Source organism: Marmota monax, unplaced genomic scaffold, assembly GCF_021218885.2.
Source record: "Marmota monax isolate L192 unplaced genomic scaffold, Marmota_monax_Labrador192_F-V1.1 WCK01_AAM20220418_F8-fsc00076, whole genome shotgun sequence".
In the NCBI taxonomy this organism is placed as follows: Eukaryota; Metazoa; Chordata; class Mammalia; order Rodentia; family Sciuridae; genus Marmota; species Marmota monax.
Genome location: NW_026692843.1, coordinates 4,527,029 through 4,543,429, shown reverse-complemented (window position 1 = coordinate 4,543,429; position 16,401 = coordinate 4,527,029).

Below are 16,401 nucleotides of genomic sequence, written 5' to 3'. Positions count from 1 at the left end.
CCAGGATGTGATGCCATGCATACTGTGATCATTTCACATGCTTCTGTACGGGTGTCCTGTTGCTCCTGGAACCAACTGCCACAAACAGTGGCTTAAAACCACTCAGATGTATTACCTGACGATTCTGAAGGCAGGGAGCCCACAATGGTCTCACCAAGCTGAAATCAGAGCAGGCTCCAGGACTGAGGTGCCCGGCTTTCTCTAGCCTCTGGATGGTCTTAAAGTCCTTGGCTACAGACTCCGCCATCTGGGAGTCTCCTCTCCCACCACGGCCTGTTGTCACAGCTCCTGTTTCTAACAGTGACCCTCCTGCCGCCCTTGAGCCAATCCCCTGTGGCACTGAGCCACCCAGAAAACCCACGGTCACCTCCGTATCTCAAGAAATCTAACTAAACACATCTGCAAACTCCCTTTTGCCACGTTAGGTTGATTTGCAGGTTCCAGGGACCAGTAAGTGATCCTGTGGGGGCTTTGCTTGGCCTACAGTAATGACCACTCGTGTTCCCTTTGAATTGCTTCTCTAGTCACCGCCACTCCAGTGGCAGAATGGCTTTCTCGGTGACCCTGCTCCTGCCAGAGTGGCCACAAGAAGGTGAGAGGAGCTGAGCTTGCAGGTCCTGAAAGCCTTGATACCGACTGCTGGCGCCAGCTCTTGAGAACAGAGGCTGGTGATCGAATTCCAAAAGCCTCCATTTGGAAAATCAGAATCTGAAGTCTGAGGAGGAGGGCATCAAGCTGATCCATATGCAATAGATTAGAGAGAGAACTCCGGTGTTCTGCCAAAGGGGAATAAAGCTTTGCCTGCTGGTCACAGGGCAGAGAATAGAGGGGACCAGCGTGAAGTCAGGAGTAGTGAGTCCCTGCAGCCCTGGCCTGCCACAGAGGTCAACACAGCGGGGGCAATGGGGTCTTCGGTGGCTGGGGGCTGGGAGGCTGCTCCCAGGCCCTTTCCTTGGTGCAGTCGATAGGGATGTCTCTCCAGACTCTCCCCTCCTGAACCCCAGGGTTCTGTGCACCCTGCAGCAGGGCAGAAGGGCACCTGGATGCCCTCCTTTCCCTCAAGATGTCACAGAAAGTCTGAGAAAGAGCTAGGGGTGCAGTGGGAAGCCAGGCTTCAGAGGCAGCACAGGGACGGGGCTCAGTGAGCCACATGCAGAGGAGGCCAGCCCCAGGATGAAGGCAGAGACCCAGGCCCGGGGGCCCACTCATCCTGGTGTGGCACTTACACCGCCACCCAGAGAACAGGTCTCGCAGGAGAAGCTAGGGATCGGTTTGCTTAAGTGGAAACTCGATTTTGACCTCATTAAAGAAGGAAGCTGCGTTACCCTTGCTGGGATGTAGGGAAAATGGGGCGTGATTGACTTGCTATGTCTCCAAACTGTAATAATCCCTCACTTGTTTTTTACTTAACTTTAAAAAAAATGTATCAGTGCATCACAGTTCCACGCAGTAGTGGGGTTCTTTGGACACAGTCATAAACGCACGCCACACAGCTCTCTCCATTTCAGTCCCCAGGCTTCCTGTCCCCACCCCTGGCCCCCGCAGCCGCTTCCTCTACCTGTGGGTCTTCCTTCTATTTATTTATTTATTTTTAATTGGCATGTTATGGCTACATATAAAGGCCATAACAAGCCAATTAAAAATAAATAAATAAATACATATAAAGGTGGAGTGAACTGTGACACATTTGTGCATGCCCCGTCAGCTTCGTCCCCCAGATCTTCCCCTGTCCTCTCTCCCTTCCTCTTCACCCCCAGCTTCTGTTCTACTCCTCTCCCTTCTATTTTTGGAAGATCCCCCTCTTCACTTTTTCCCTCTGTCTTCTGTATAGGAGAGAAAGCATTTGCCTCTTGACTTTCTCAGTCTGGCTTATTAGCTCAGCATGACGTCCTCCATTTCCATCCATTTACCAGCAAATGAGACCTCACTTGTTCCTAATGGCCTTGACCCTTTGACAAAGCTAGTCTAGTTGCCTTAAAAAAATTCCCTCTGTTGTAGACTTGCTGATTGTTTCCTTGAGTAGTTGACTGATTTTTCCTTTAACTACAGACTGCCAACCTTTTATAAATCATATTCTTAAAATTTACACTTTTTATGATTTTTACAGTTTGTATTCAATTACAATAAGGATCCAAATGTGCCTTGATCCAGGCCATTGTGTATCTTATGGGGTCGCCACAGGACAAAGGAGAGGACATCGTGGTGCTGTCACTAGGTCCACTTTGTGAGTGAGGACACTGACCCTTGTCAGTCACGATCTCACAGTTACAGGGAGATGGCTGCACTGGGACCTGAACCCTGCCTTGTCTCCATTACCCAAGCACACTGTGTCATGCTCACATCATCCCCCAGAACACGGGCTCTTTGGGGGTCAACCTTAAACCCTCTAAACCCTGGGGGCACGGCACCTCTGCCTCAGTACAGACTCGTGAACATGAACACCGTGAAAGCCTTCAGCTGACCCGACAGTGATGACTGGCCCATGGCACAGGGCTGTGGAACGCATGACTGAACTAATGCCCTCTGTTGGGCCATTAACTCAGCCCAAGAGATTTGAGGTTCATAAAATCCCAGACGTGGGCCAGGGCAATGAGCAGGTCTGATTCTCATGCCGGGTCATGGGAGTTGTCTCTGAAGACGACTTGGGCATCTTGTGAGGGACAGCAACAACCTGGCTACAATCTTATACCCCTCTGTATCGCAGTGCCCTCAGTCAATTGTAAGGAAGAGCAGATGGGCCCCTAGAACCCTGCACAGAGTCCCGTCTTCCTGGGGCCCGTTCTCCTCCCACTGTCCCAGCAACCTTGGCTCCTGAGAAGATGACTTCAAAGAATGGACTCAGGCCCGCCCTTCATGCAGCTGGAGCATTTGCTAAAGGAGTGTCAAGGAGGCATCTTCCAAAACTCCCAGGAGAACAGAGGGAGCACGCGGGAGCCCACCCCTGTGGAAACCCAGCTTCTGCCTCCCAGGTCGGGTGTCAGCAAGTGGGGCTTTGGGGTCCAGCAGGATGGCCACACACAGCTCAGGTGGCTCAGAGCAGTGGTTTCACATCTCTCAGAATTTGAGAAGGACACATGCACCAACCTATGTGCATTTTTAGTACATTTAAAATATTGTACATGTTTATTTTTTCCTGAGAATACTAAAAAGAAAAAAAGAAAAAGTGCAAGAGCAACCTAAGATTCTTTGATCTCTATTTCCATAGCAGGTTCCTATAAGAAAAAGTTCTCAATACCTAATTCATTGATCTTTTCCAGTAAAGACCTGCGGTGTCTGTCCAGTACAGGTGCTAGGGTGCTCTTTACAACCATGTTGAGTAAGTAAAGTTTCTTGGGGAAAAAAAAATGGATATAAAAGAATGGCTTGGCCTGAACTCAAGTAACCCTCACAATTTTATCTCCCTTGCTTGGTGTTCAGAGAAGCCATCTCGACCCCTGGTCATTTTCCCTCTATCAGCAATCTCTCCGTGATAACTGAACATCCCTGTCGGCATTCCCACAAACACTGAGTGCTTATAAAGAGAATCAGATTTCCCATCTTTGCTCTTACAGATTCCGATTCAGAAGACCTGGGATTTGGCTCAGAAATCTTATCTTTTAAATGCCTTTTGGGATGATTCTGAGCAGAGCCTTGTTTGGGAATCACACGTTTCTAATTACTCAAAGCCAGCAGCAGGGAGAGCCCTACCTTGAAAGAGGATTAATTCCCTGCAAGGGGAAAGGTTGGATGACTGCGGTTCTGAGCCAGGCAGACTGAGCGTCTCATCTGGCTGCACATGAGAATCACGGGGGAGTGTTTACCATCAGGGTGTCTCACCCTCTTCCCCTCCACTGAATTGGGAATCCCTGTGATGAGGCGAGAGCATTGATGATTTCTCTGAACTTTCCCAGAAGATTTTAGACCAGCCGAAGTTGAGGACCGCGTTAAATCAAACTCTTCAAATTCATACCAATTCACCAGCAGCCCATGACCTGGTCAAACAACAATTAGCAGAAGGACATATACAACCTTCTGTATCTCCCCATAATACTCCCATTGTGATATATTTAACAACTCCTCCTCAAAAAGCCATGGGCTACATTTTTTATTGTATCAACGTATGCCCTGGCTGCTCTTGATTTTACTGAGATGCCTCCTTCCTCTAACAATTTACTTAACACTCTTTGGTCGCCTTATGCTGACTTTTGAGGTCATCCCAGGAGGAATAAAAAATCCTGTCTTGTTAATTACTTAAGAATGCCCTATACCTTTCAAATTACATGGCGTGTAATGCTCTGCATTAGTAAGTCTGATCTTACCAATGCCCTTTTGCCAACAAAGCAACACTCGCAAGGTAAAAGTAGTTCACAGGTGAGCACAGCAGGCGGGGTGTCTCTAGCGTGAGGCCACCTCGGGGAGGCGTACTGCTGAGTTCGTTCCCACATAGGTCAGGGGTTATTGGATCACTGCATCCTAAAGATCCATGTCAGTGTCTCAGCTCGCCTTTGAGTGGCAGGTGGGTATAGGGTGGGGTTCAGCATCCACACAACCACATGCTGTAAGAAAAGACAGCCAAGATAGACCGATTTTCTGAGATGTTCATAATTTACATCTTATTAAAGTATGATGTGAAAAGAAAAAAAACCTTCAAAGACAAGCAGCTAAGTGAATCAAAAGTTTGCAGGAAAATGGATAAATGACTCAGGGAAAGAGAAGGCAAAAACAGATAACATAATATATATATTTAGGATCAGACTTTCTAATTTACTGCAATCTGTGATTCTCTGAAACTGACTACATCGGGTATAATTATTTCTGTCTAAATAATTTTGCAGACTTGCAGCATAATAACTCAGGATCACAAATAAGAATCAACTCCACCAGTGCTCACAACACAGCAATAATTATGTTCTTGAGTTGGTACATCTCTTTACAGCTTGGTGCACAGTAATTATGGTTTTTTCTTGGTGCAAAGCATATTAACCTGCGGAAATTACAAACCTCGAAGTGTAAGAAAAGTCTGTTTCTAATGGGAAAACACCACATCGGGCCAACTCAAATTTCCCACCTAAGTGAATTCAGCGGCACAGTATGGGCCTCCCATGTGGAAACTTCCAGGCCCTCAGCTTCCTACAGGGAGAGCAAGAACTTTCAGTGGATGAGGTATAAATACAGTTTCCTGTGGGACCAACAGAGATGGAAGGTGTACTCCACGCAGAGAGACCACAGGAATTCTTGAAACCTTCCCCGGTTGTTGGCGTTGCTGTAGCCTTCATCTTCATGCCGTACACCCGCTTCAATGAATAACCAGAATTCATTGATTAACTCGTGGCTGCCTCTGGGGAGTGGTGGGGTTTGTAGGGGCTGATGGATGTGGCCAGGAGAAGCACCTAGCAGGTGCAGACTGTATGCATGATGTTTGACTTTTTTTTTATGTTTGATTTCTTAAGCCAGAGAGTGACTGTGCAGTATTTGTTATCTTATTCTTCATACATTCTATTCACCTAAAATAATTCATAATTTTTTTTTCATTTTCAAAAAAGAAAAAAATACAATTCTGAAAAGATGGTAGGGGAGCATATTTTCAGATTTTCCAGACTCTCTATATAACAGCAACTAGGTAGCAAGTCAACGCCCAGGGACAATTCGCAACAAAGCTGGACAACAAGGTGTTCCCACGACTCCCCAAAGGCAAGAAGGTGGAGAAAATTCTCCAGCAGCAGCCAGACTTTGAGGGCCAGTATGGAAGAAAGCAGAAGAAAGGCCTGAGAAGAGAAGAGAGAATGAAATATACGGAAAATAAGAGCTAGCTATTAGAGGCAGCCTGTGAGCACAGCAGCTGATCTAAGAAGGCAGCAGAAGCGTGGAGAGCCTGAGCCTGCCCTGTGAGCAACAGTAGGGCCTGTGCGGAGAAGGTTGAAAGGGTCTGAGGCTGTGCAGCCTCTGTGAATCACTGAAGCTGACCCTCTGGACACCTATCTAGGGCAGAGCTTCAGGCTGAGAACATGCTGTTAGAGTTGCAACCAAAGATGAGCCGGAAAGGGGCCCACCAACAATAAAAGTAGAAAGTGAGACACAGTGACAGGGTGGAGGAAATCATCAGAAGTCAAGCAGCCATACCAAACTAAGAGAAGGAGTCTATGCCATTAAAAAGCCCTTTCCAAACCACACCTCCACCAAGGCCAGGAAAAGGAATTGTATGTTAAAAATGACGTGGGGGAATACCCTCAAGATCAAATCCCATACAAAGTTACAATAAGGAAAGACATGCTACTGAGTAGAACAACAAAAACACCCCAAAAATCCACACTAAGAAAAGAAACCATGTCAAAATGTGCAGAAAGACCTAAGAAAACAACCTAAGATACAGAATAACAGCAGAGATTGAAATTAGAAAAACTCAGAATCTGAGTTTAACAGAATTTAAAAACAATTAACAGAATTTAAAAACAATTATAAAAAGTTTTAAAATGTAATTAGAAATAAGGGTTAAACAAGAGTTGATGCAAGAGTACATGATCAAACAGATATTGTTCTAATCATCAAGAGCACAGATGACAATAAGTGTTGGCGAGAGTGTGGGGAAACAGGCACACTCATACATTGCTCATGGGGCTACAAATTGGTGCAACCAGTATAGAAAGCAATATGGAGATTCCTTGGAAAACTCGGAATGGAATCACCATTTGACCCAGCTACCCCACTCCTCGGCTTATACACAAAAGACTTAAAGTCAGCATACTACAGTGGCACCGCCACATGAAGTTTATATTGATTCACACTAGCTAAACTATGAAACCAACCTAGATGCCCTTCAACAGATGAATGGATAAAGAAATTGTGGTATATATACACACAATGGAATGCTACTCTGCTTTGAAGAAGAATGAAATTATGGCATTTGCCAGTAAATGGATGGAGTTGCAGAATATCATGCTAAGTGAAATAAGCCAATCCCCCCAAACCAAAGGCTGAATGTTTTCTCTAATTTGCGGCTGCTAATTCACAATAAGGCAGGGAGTACTAGAGAAGAATAGAATTGCCTTAGATTAGATAGAGGGAAGTGAAGGAAGGGGAGAGTATGTGGAGATAGGAAGTATAATAGAATGAAACAGATATTATCACTTTATGTATATATGTGGCTGCATGACCAATATGATTCTGAAATATGTACACTGAGAAAAAATGAGAAATTATATCCCATATATGTATGAAATATCAAAGTGCATAAAAGCATTTTATTGCCATGTATAACTAATTAAAACAAAATTTAAAATTAAAATTTAAAAAAGTCATAAGGGGAAAATATGCAGTCTTAAAAATAAAAAAGAAATGAAGATTTCTAAAAACAACTCAAGATAATGTGACAACGTGGAAGACAGGCAAAAAGGATGCTACATAGTAGCAGTCCCCACAAGAAGAACTCCCTGAGGAGCACTAGTGGACACAGAGTGAATAATACGGTCTAATGCAGAGAGGCTTTCTTCAAGCAAGAAAAACATGACACTAATTATTGAAACAGCAACCTACTTACCTGAGGCTATAGCACAGAAAAACAATAAGATTTGTTTCAGTAAAATCACTAGAAATATTAAATCAAAAAGTAAAGAGAATCTTTTAGATATCTAGGCCAAAAATATGTGATTTAAAAGGGAAATAAAATTGTATTATTATCAGATGATTTTTCCAGCACTATTTTATGCCAGAAAAAAGTGAAGTAGCATATTTAAGATATTTAAAGAAAGAAACTATGAGCCAGGATTTGGTAACAGAGCACCACTGAGCTCAAGTAAAAGGAGCCACAGACAAAGGGCTACGGAAATATAAGAACTTGGGAATGTCGTTCACCGGAGATCTTCCTGAGGACCTTGGTAGAAAACAGGCATCACATGAGGCCTGGCTGTGGGCATTTAATTTGTATTTTCTCATAAAAGGACAACTGAACAAGAGCTAAAGGAGAAACGTCAGAGTTTACAAAGGCTGTAGTTAGAATATGAGCGTAACCAAAGAATTAAAATGTCTTTGACAATCACAGCTGGGAGAGGTGCCAAAGCTGTCCTCAGACGTCAGCATGGAGCAGGGGGGTTGGAGGGAGTGATTCGGGGGCACTCCAATTTCCCCGTCCCCTGGGTCCTGTAGGGCCTGGACCTTAATGGGAAGGAAAGGAGGTCCAGGGGCAATATAGCAGAGGTCAAGTCAAACCCTGTGGCCTTGAATACACAGAAATATCCATAGCTACTCACGAGTTGTTTTTAATCTATGTTTGGGGCAGAGCTGGAGAATGGTTATATATATATATATATATATATGTATATATATATATATATATATATATATGTATATATATATATATATCCATTAAATATATATATATATATTTTTTTTTCCTAACTCTGTTCACTGCAGCTCTGAACATCCAATACCAATGACAAGCACCAGAATCCTAGAACTCAGATTGTGGTCTGCAAATGTCATTTCCCAATAAAAGAAACCAGGGCTTCAAGAGAGACTTGATTTCAGGTCTGGAACAGGGGGTATATAAGATGGATTTGGAGCAGCATGTAATGCCAGAGAGCAAGGAGGTTGATAGGATGGCTTCCCCTTAAAGCAAGCTTCAGTATTGAGAATTACAACGGCTCAGACCCCCCCACACACCAAATACATTTAAATCTATGAATTCATAACGACCTTTTAAACAATCATTTGTCCTTTAGGGAAATATGACAGAAGCCAATTCATTATCTTGGAAGCTGAGGCCAGCAAGGAGGACTCAGTGCGTACCCAGCCCCTCCTGCAGGAACTCGACAGGCGAGGAAGGTGCTCCTGATGAAATCCTCCCAGCAAATACATGCAAAAGAAACGATAAAAGCAGGACATCACCAGTCTGCAGCCCCTGGTGATTTAATGGATCTAGGCATTGAGCATTGTGGTGGCTAAGGTTTTAAAAGCACATAAATCAGATCCCCTGCCACCCCCAGTGAAAGAGCACAACCTGTAGTCTTGGCAAATGGTCCAGAGTGAGTCAGATCGGGTGATGGGATCAAGCCACCACATTCCAGGAAATGCAGAGGACCAGGAGCATTTGACCCACCAAGATCATGCAGTCAGCAAAGCCCAGTGTATAGGAAGGATATATGACTATGAATGGAGGGTGAACTCAAGACAACATTTTAAGCCAGAAAACATGCAAACACTCAGGTTAACAATTGGACTTCATCAAAATGATGGAGAATATATCCTTCAGGTCCGTTGGCTAAATGGAGTGACAATCTGAGATTATAAAGAAAGACTCCTGGGCTGGGGATATACTTCAGTTTGTAGAGAGCTTGTCTCCCATGCACAAGGTCCTGGGTTCAATCACTAGCACACAAAAAAAAAAAACATAAACAACAACAATAACAACAAAAAAACCACATTCACAGAATAAGTAAAAATCCACAAGTCCATGATGACCAAGTGGGTTGGGGAAAGAGACTAGTTTACAGGTTTAGAGGTGGCTTGGCATCAAATCCTCACTCTAAAAATTAGATTAGGTAAAAAGCATTTTTCTTTTTGATTTTATTAGTGCATTGTAGTCACACATAATAGTGGGGTTCTTTGGAGATATTCATAAATTCATATAATATATTTGCTCCATTTTAATCATTAGTACTTCTCCTTCCTCTTCCCACCTCCCTCCTTCTGGTCCCCCTCCTCCACTCTGCTGGTCTTCCTTCTATTTATTTATTTTAAAACTCTGTAATTTTAATTATGCATAACAGTGGAATCCATTGTGATATCGTCGTACATGTACATGGCATAATCTGAAAAATTCCACTCTGTCGTCTTCCCCTTCCCAGCGCTCCCTCCGCTCATCCCTTTCCTCCACTCCACGGTTTTCCATTTTCAAAGGGATCTCATGAAAGATGCATTTTTGAAGAAACTATAGTCATCTCTGGTTTATACTGAAAGCTATTTCTTTCAGAATAATGCCAAGTAGTAACTGTAGAAATAATGATAAAATAGCTCACCATTCTATGTTCCTCAAGGAAATAACTGATATAGGGAAAGAGAATTAAATAATGCCCAAGCCATCCTGAAATGCTGAGAACAAATGCTTGCATGGCACAAGTGTGCGCTCATGATTGCTGACTGCCCACAAGGGAGAAAATCAAACATCCCCAAGACAGACTCTGCTGTCACCCCTTAACCAGGCCATCAGGCTCCTGTAGGTCATCAGGGCGATGACCTACACAACATCACTATGAAGCATCCTTGCCCAAAATGTCCAACCAGAGTCTAATCGAGTCCTTAGACCTAGTTGCCAGTTTACAGTAAACTTAGAGGGTGAGAGAATGGATCAGACACTGTCTGTCACAGGGAATATTTGCATAAATCCCAAACACTACAGGATTAGCAGAGGGCCACACTCATGGGGCTCTCATACCCTGAGTCTGGACTGAGCAGAGGCGCTCTGCCCCATGTTGGGAGAATGAAGAGGTAAGGCACAATGTCACCCTCCAAGAACAAGTGTTCTGCTGGGGGCACTGGCACGAGCATGGGGTGTGCTTGGCTGTGGAGACAGAAAAGGGTTAAAAATCCTTGTCCCAGCCAAACACAGAAAGGCAAACAGCACATGCTCTCACCCGTTCATGGAAACCAGTAAGTCAGCCTTGTAGAAGAACAGGAGGAAACAGTGATCACTAAGAAGGAAATGGGGGAAAGAGGGCCAGATAGGTTCAAAATGGCACCAAACCCCGAGTGGAGGAGTCACTTCCAGTTCTTGTTTAGCACCATAGAGTAGCTGTTGGTTGAGACAATCATGACCTATTTCAGAATGACTGGAAAGAGAGTGTGCAAGGCCAACATACAGAAATGATGATGGCCAAGGAGACGGAAGTGCCCATCACCCTGTTTGGTTATTACGCAACACGTGCATGTGCTGAATCGCCTCCTGTACGCCACAAAGATGTGCAGATGCTACGTCTCAATTACAGAAAGAAAAGTCTCAGCCCACCCAGGGGTGGACTCTGAAAGGGAGGTAGCCAACCTTTGCCGTTGTTACTGGTGTCAGCTGGACAGCTTCTAGTCTATTCCTGGGGATATTTGTAATCAGCGTATTCCCCTGATTTCAGCTGAGGAAATTAAGCAAGGAAAATACAGAGAAAAGAATGTATGAGGTCTCCCAGCAGAAAACTGGACAAGAGGAGACCAACAGTGGATGGAGACCAACTGGTAATGACCCAGGTAAGAGCTGGAAAGAACAACGGTCTGAGACATAATTGCCAAGGACTAGGATAGGTCACCCCAGAGCCACTCGGCAGGGTGGCTTCCAAAGGACTCCAACCACAGGAGTCCACTCATCTGAGGAGTGCATCCAAGACCCGCTGTGGGTGGTTCAGATCGCATAGTGCCAGGTCGTACGCTTTTCCCTGAAAGTTCATACCCATGATAAAGTTCAACGTACAAATTTAGCACCGTGACAGACCAACAACCCTAACTAATAATAAAGTAGAGCAACGCTGACGATATGCCGTGGTGATAAAGTGCACGTGAGGGTGCTCTCTCTCTGCACTCTCCCATGATCCCACTGTGCTGGATGCAGCCCCCTTCCTGGGACACTGTGAGGAGATGCCATGCCCGCAAGAAGAGATCAAGGGCACCAAAGGACATTGTGATGGATCCTCAGGGCTCCTCAAGGAACCCTGAGCTGTGAAGCCATGTCATCCATCTGCTGATAGCAGTGGCACTGAGTGGCGGGTGGCTGGACAGTGACATGGCATGGTATGCTGGACAAGGACGATCCATGCCCTGGGTGGCGTGGAGTGGGGAAGAGTTCTGTCCAACCATTTCCTAAGTGACTGCACGCTGCAAAGAACAGCGTCCTCATTTACAAAGTGGCATAGTATAGTACCTGGAGGTCTCCGTGTGAGCTATGCAAGGACAGTGCGTGTGACACACCCAGCGTGGCGTCAGGCTCAAGGGTGGCCAAGAGCAGGTGTTCTGGGGGGCGTCTGGCATGAGGACAGGAGGGTGTTCCTGACTCTGGTTCCCATTCACACCATAAAAGCTGGAAAGCCATGGAGTTTATGGAGAGCGGTTGGTAGGCCTGGATGTCACAGCTGGGGTGAAAAGTAAATTCCATCACATCTGCCCATCCCCACCCATTGACAAAATTCCAGGAGTTGTTTGTAGGAATTTTCCTTTTTAAGATATTGTTTTCAGACAAACCCTTGGTCTCAGGGAAGGACGTGCTTGAAACCTGAGTGCAGTGGTCTGTAGAGGTCGTCCCCATAGTGTCTTCAAACTTGTGGTTGTCACAGTGGCTTCGGGACAGAAGCCCAAGGCAGCCTCTGGGTCCTCAGGGAAGGATGTGGCTTCTTCTTCCTGCTCTGGTTGTCCCTGTCCCTTGGCATGGGCCTGATTTGATGAAGGTGCGGTCAGGGAATGGAGCCATGGCAGGTTTCCTGGTGTCTGAGGTACACGGCGACTTCTCTTGTCCAGCGGGGACAGGAAGCCAGGCAGCAGCAACTCCTCCCCAGCCTGGGGCTCCACAGGAGTGCTCCTCAGCACGCACGCAGCAGGGCAGGGGGCAGAGGGCAGGGGGCAGAGGGCAGAGGGCAGGGCAGCACTTCTGCTCTCCCAGATTTGCCTGGTGGTTGTCTCCTGAGGTTCCCCTTAACTGAAACCCCTGACAGAGGGCCGGAGGGATCCCTGCTGAGCACCAGCACCTGCTCCCACCCCACGTGCCAGGCCTGAGGGCACCAGCTGACCTGTGATCAAGTCTGATACCTATCTCCTGGTGGAGTCGAATATCAGTGAGAGCAGAGCATTAAAAAGGATCCAAAGCCATGCACTTTATGCACATGTTTAAAAATTCAAATCATACAAAATGCACTCAATAAAACATAAGTCCTCTATTCAGAACTCCCAGTTCCCGGGAAGCCATGGTTAGCAGCGTCTTCTCTGTACCCGCCCATGTAGACACGAGATGTGTACACGCTTGCTTGTCTATTCTTACACAACTGGGAGCACACCACACATCCTAGAATTCTAGACCTTGCTTTAAAACAATAGTTTCTATTGTGAATTGTAACACACCAAAAAAGGAAAAGAGATAAAACATAGACATACAGCCTAAAGAACTATGACACCACAAACAGGTACACCCACAGTCAAACATGTACGTAACCACCATCCATACCAAGGAATGGGGTGAACTGTGTATCTCTAGTACCATGGTTTAATTGTACCTGCTTTGGACCTTGTTATTACAGATAAATGCAGCTTCCAATCTTTTGAAGGTGATTTTGTGTGTGTGTGTGTGTGTGAGTGTGTGTGTGTTGCTGGGGATGGAACCCAGGGCCTTGGGCATGGGAGGCAAGCACTCTACCAACTGAGCTGTGTGGCCTCATTCTCTCACATGGTATCTGGGAGGCCTGTTGGTGTTATTGTCTACAGTTGCAATTTGCTTATTTACATTGTTGTACAGACATATTTCATTGTATGGCCATTCAAAAATAATTCACCCCTCCTATTATGAGGGACGTGTGGGTTGTCTGCAGTCCTGGTGTGAACCGTGCTGTGAATGCTCCCGCTCACCCTCTCGGGGGGTCTAGGCCTGCCTTCCTGTGGAACAGCTGTCCAGGACGGGGTTGTTTCCCTGTAGGAGATGATGCAGGGTACTGCCAAGACAGCCAACTGACCCCCACTGTCGGAGCACAGAAGCCCCCGAGCCTCACACTCTCACCAACATTTGATAGTACCTGTCTTTCTATTTTAGCCATTCTTCTGAGTACTAGGGTTTGTGGTTTTTTTTTAAAGAGGGTTTTAATTTGCATTTCCACCATTTAAAATGTCCCACGTGTCACTGACCATTCCGTGTTCCGCACTTGGAACTGCCTGTTCATATTTCTTCTCTGTTGTCTGCCGCGTCATCAGACTTTTTGTTATTGATTTATGGAGATTGAAAAGGTATTGTGAATATTACCTCCTCGTCAGTTTTACGAGTTACTGATATCTTTTTTGACTTTTCCACTTAATGTATTATATTATAAATATGTCATATCAGGAAATGTAGATCAATCTATTTTTAAAAGACTCATATTTTGAAGTATTTATGTTTTTCTGGTCATTTGCTATTTTTTTAAAAAAGCAGCTTTATTGAAGCATAAATTATGTGCCATCTAATTCATCCATGTAAAGTGTGCTATTCAGGTCACTTGGTCTATTTGCAGGATTTGCCAACAGCCTCAATATAATTTTAGAATATTAGTGTGTCCCCCAAAAGAAACCCGACTCCCTGGCCCTCGTTACTAACTTGCTTGCCTGGCGTGTTCTTAGGGGTCTTCCAAGTTGGAGCAGGTGTGGTACCTCGTTCCTTTCTGTGGTGGACTCGCTCTCCACCACAGAAAGACCACGTTCCACCCTCCCACTTGTCAGCAAAGGGCATCTCATCCAGCCAGCTGCCATCTCAGAAAAGCTGCCCATCAACCTGGCAGCTGTACACATGGGCCATTTTTTTTCTAAAGGTTGCATGCATTCCTAGTTTTGATAAATATTGCCCAATTATCACCTTCTGCCTTCAGAGCAATGCTACGTGATGGTGGTGACTGTGGGTGTCATGGTGTGAGCTGGTCCCTACAAATTCATTTGTTGAAGTCTCAACCCCAGAGCCTCGGAATGTGTCTGTGTTTCGAGGCAGAAGTGATCATGGTGAAGTGAGGTCGTATGGGTGAGCTCTCACAAGAAGAGGAGATGGAGACAGAGATGATGCAGCCCGAGGCCTGACTCTGCGAGGACAGGGAGAAGATGCAACCTACAGGCCAAGAACAGAGGCCAACCCTGGCCCTTGGACTTGTGGCCTCCGGAACTGTAAGCAGATGTACTTTTATTGTTTAAGCTACCAAATCTGTGGCAATTTGTTGTGGCAGCCCTAGAAAACTAATCTTCATCCTCTTTATCATGACCTTATTAAAAATGTCCCAACAGTTCCTCCCACTGGCTGATGCTATGTGGTCTCCCATTGTGGCAAGACTTCCACCATTTCCTGCTTCATTAAGAGGTTTTCATACTGTCAAGGTGGGGCGTGTGTGTGTGTGGGGGGGGTGCACGCACGCGCACAGGAACACCAACTTACAGCTGGTTAATAGGCAGCACCAGTAAAATAACCTGGGGGCTGCGACAGGCATCAGAGGCAGTGGCCAGTCTAGTAGACCCGAGCCTCAGTGAGTGCATCTGACCCTAAGTCCAGGCAAAATAAAAACTGAATTGAATGAGAGGACTCTCAGCTGCAAAATCTGTTCAATTGCTTGCTTGGTGGGGACAAATCACTTGTTTTAGTGACCAGATATCATAGAAATATTCTATGTTGCAAAATTATAGTAGGAGAAACTGAATTTGTTTTTCTATTACTTCAGACATTAATATACTTGAAACTTTACTTCATATGTTGCTTCAATGGTTCATCTTGGAAGCATCTGTAGAAAGGTTAAGAATCCAGGCATTTTTCACCTCCCCCATGTCCACAACCTCCTCTTGATACTAAGATTATTCTATAAGTGTTCTATATATTTTTTCATTATACTTAGGTTGGCCTATATTTCACAATTTGCAAAATGTATTCTGTTCTGTGTCCATCATTATCATTAATTAGATAGATTGAATCTTCACTGTCAATTCTTTCAACCAAATATTCTCATTTTGCTACATTTTCTCATGTAACGTTTTAAACTGCTCAAATATTTTCAGTGTTCTTGTTCTACCAGGTCTGACTTGACTTTTATTCTCTTTTGTCTGGTATCCATACAATGTGTTCCCTTCTCTTCCCCACCTCTCTCATTCCCTCCCTCCCTCCCTCCTACTCAAGTTTTCATCCTGCATCGGTTCATGCTGTTCTCAGGTTCACACTCAGTCAGTACCTTCTCACAGGAAAGTTTTCTTCTGCTATATCTCTGAATATGTTTTCAGTTCCATTGGTTCTTTTCTCAAAGGTCACTAACGATGTTCATTTTTCACTCTGCATCTCCTTTGTCTATCTTCCAGTGTAATATTCTCTCTGTAATCCTTTGAACTCTTTTCTTTTCCATTTTATTTGCTCGGAGTTTCTCTGATTGCAATTTTAGCAACGCCAAGCTCTTTTGACAGATTCTGATTTGGCATGTGTTTCTGCAACACTTGGTTTTCCCCCTCCATTTCTTCCTTCTCTCTGTTTGCTCTTTGTCCCCTTCGGCTGTCTCATCATCTGCCTCTCAGTGTGTCTAGCTGCCCACTCTGTGCTCGCTTCAGCATGTCCAGGCTGCCTTTCACTTGCTTACCATCACAGAGAAGTTGCATCCACAGATACCTGCTCTTTCAGAGCACAACTCTGAGGTTGCGTGTTTTGGTTCTACATTTCCTTTAGTGTGCTCTTTTTTATCAGTTTATTTGTCATTTATGCAGTTT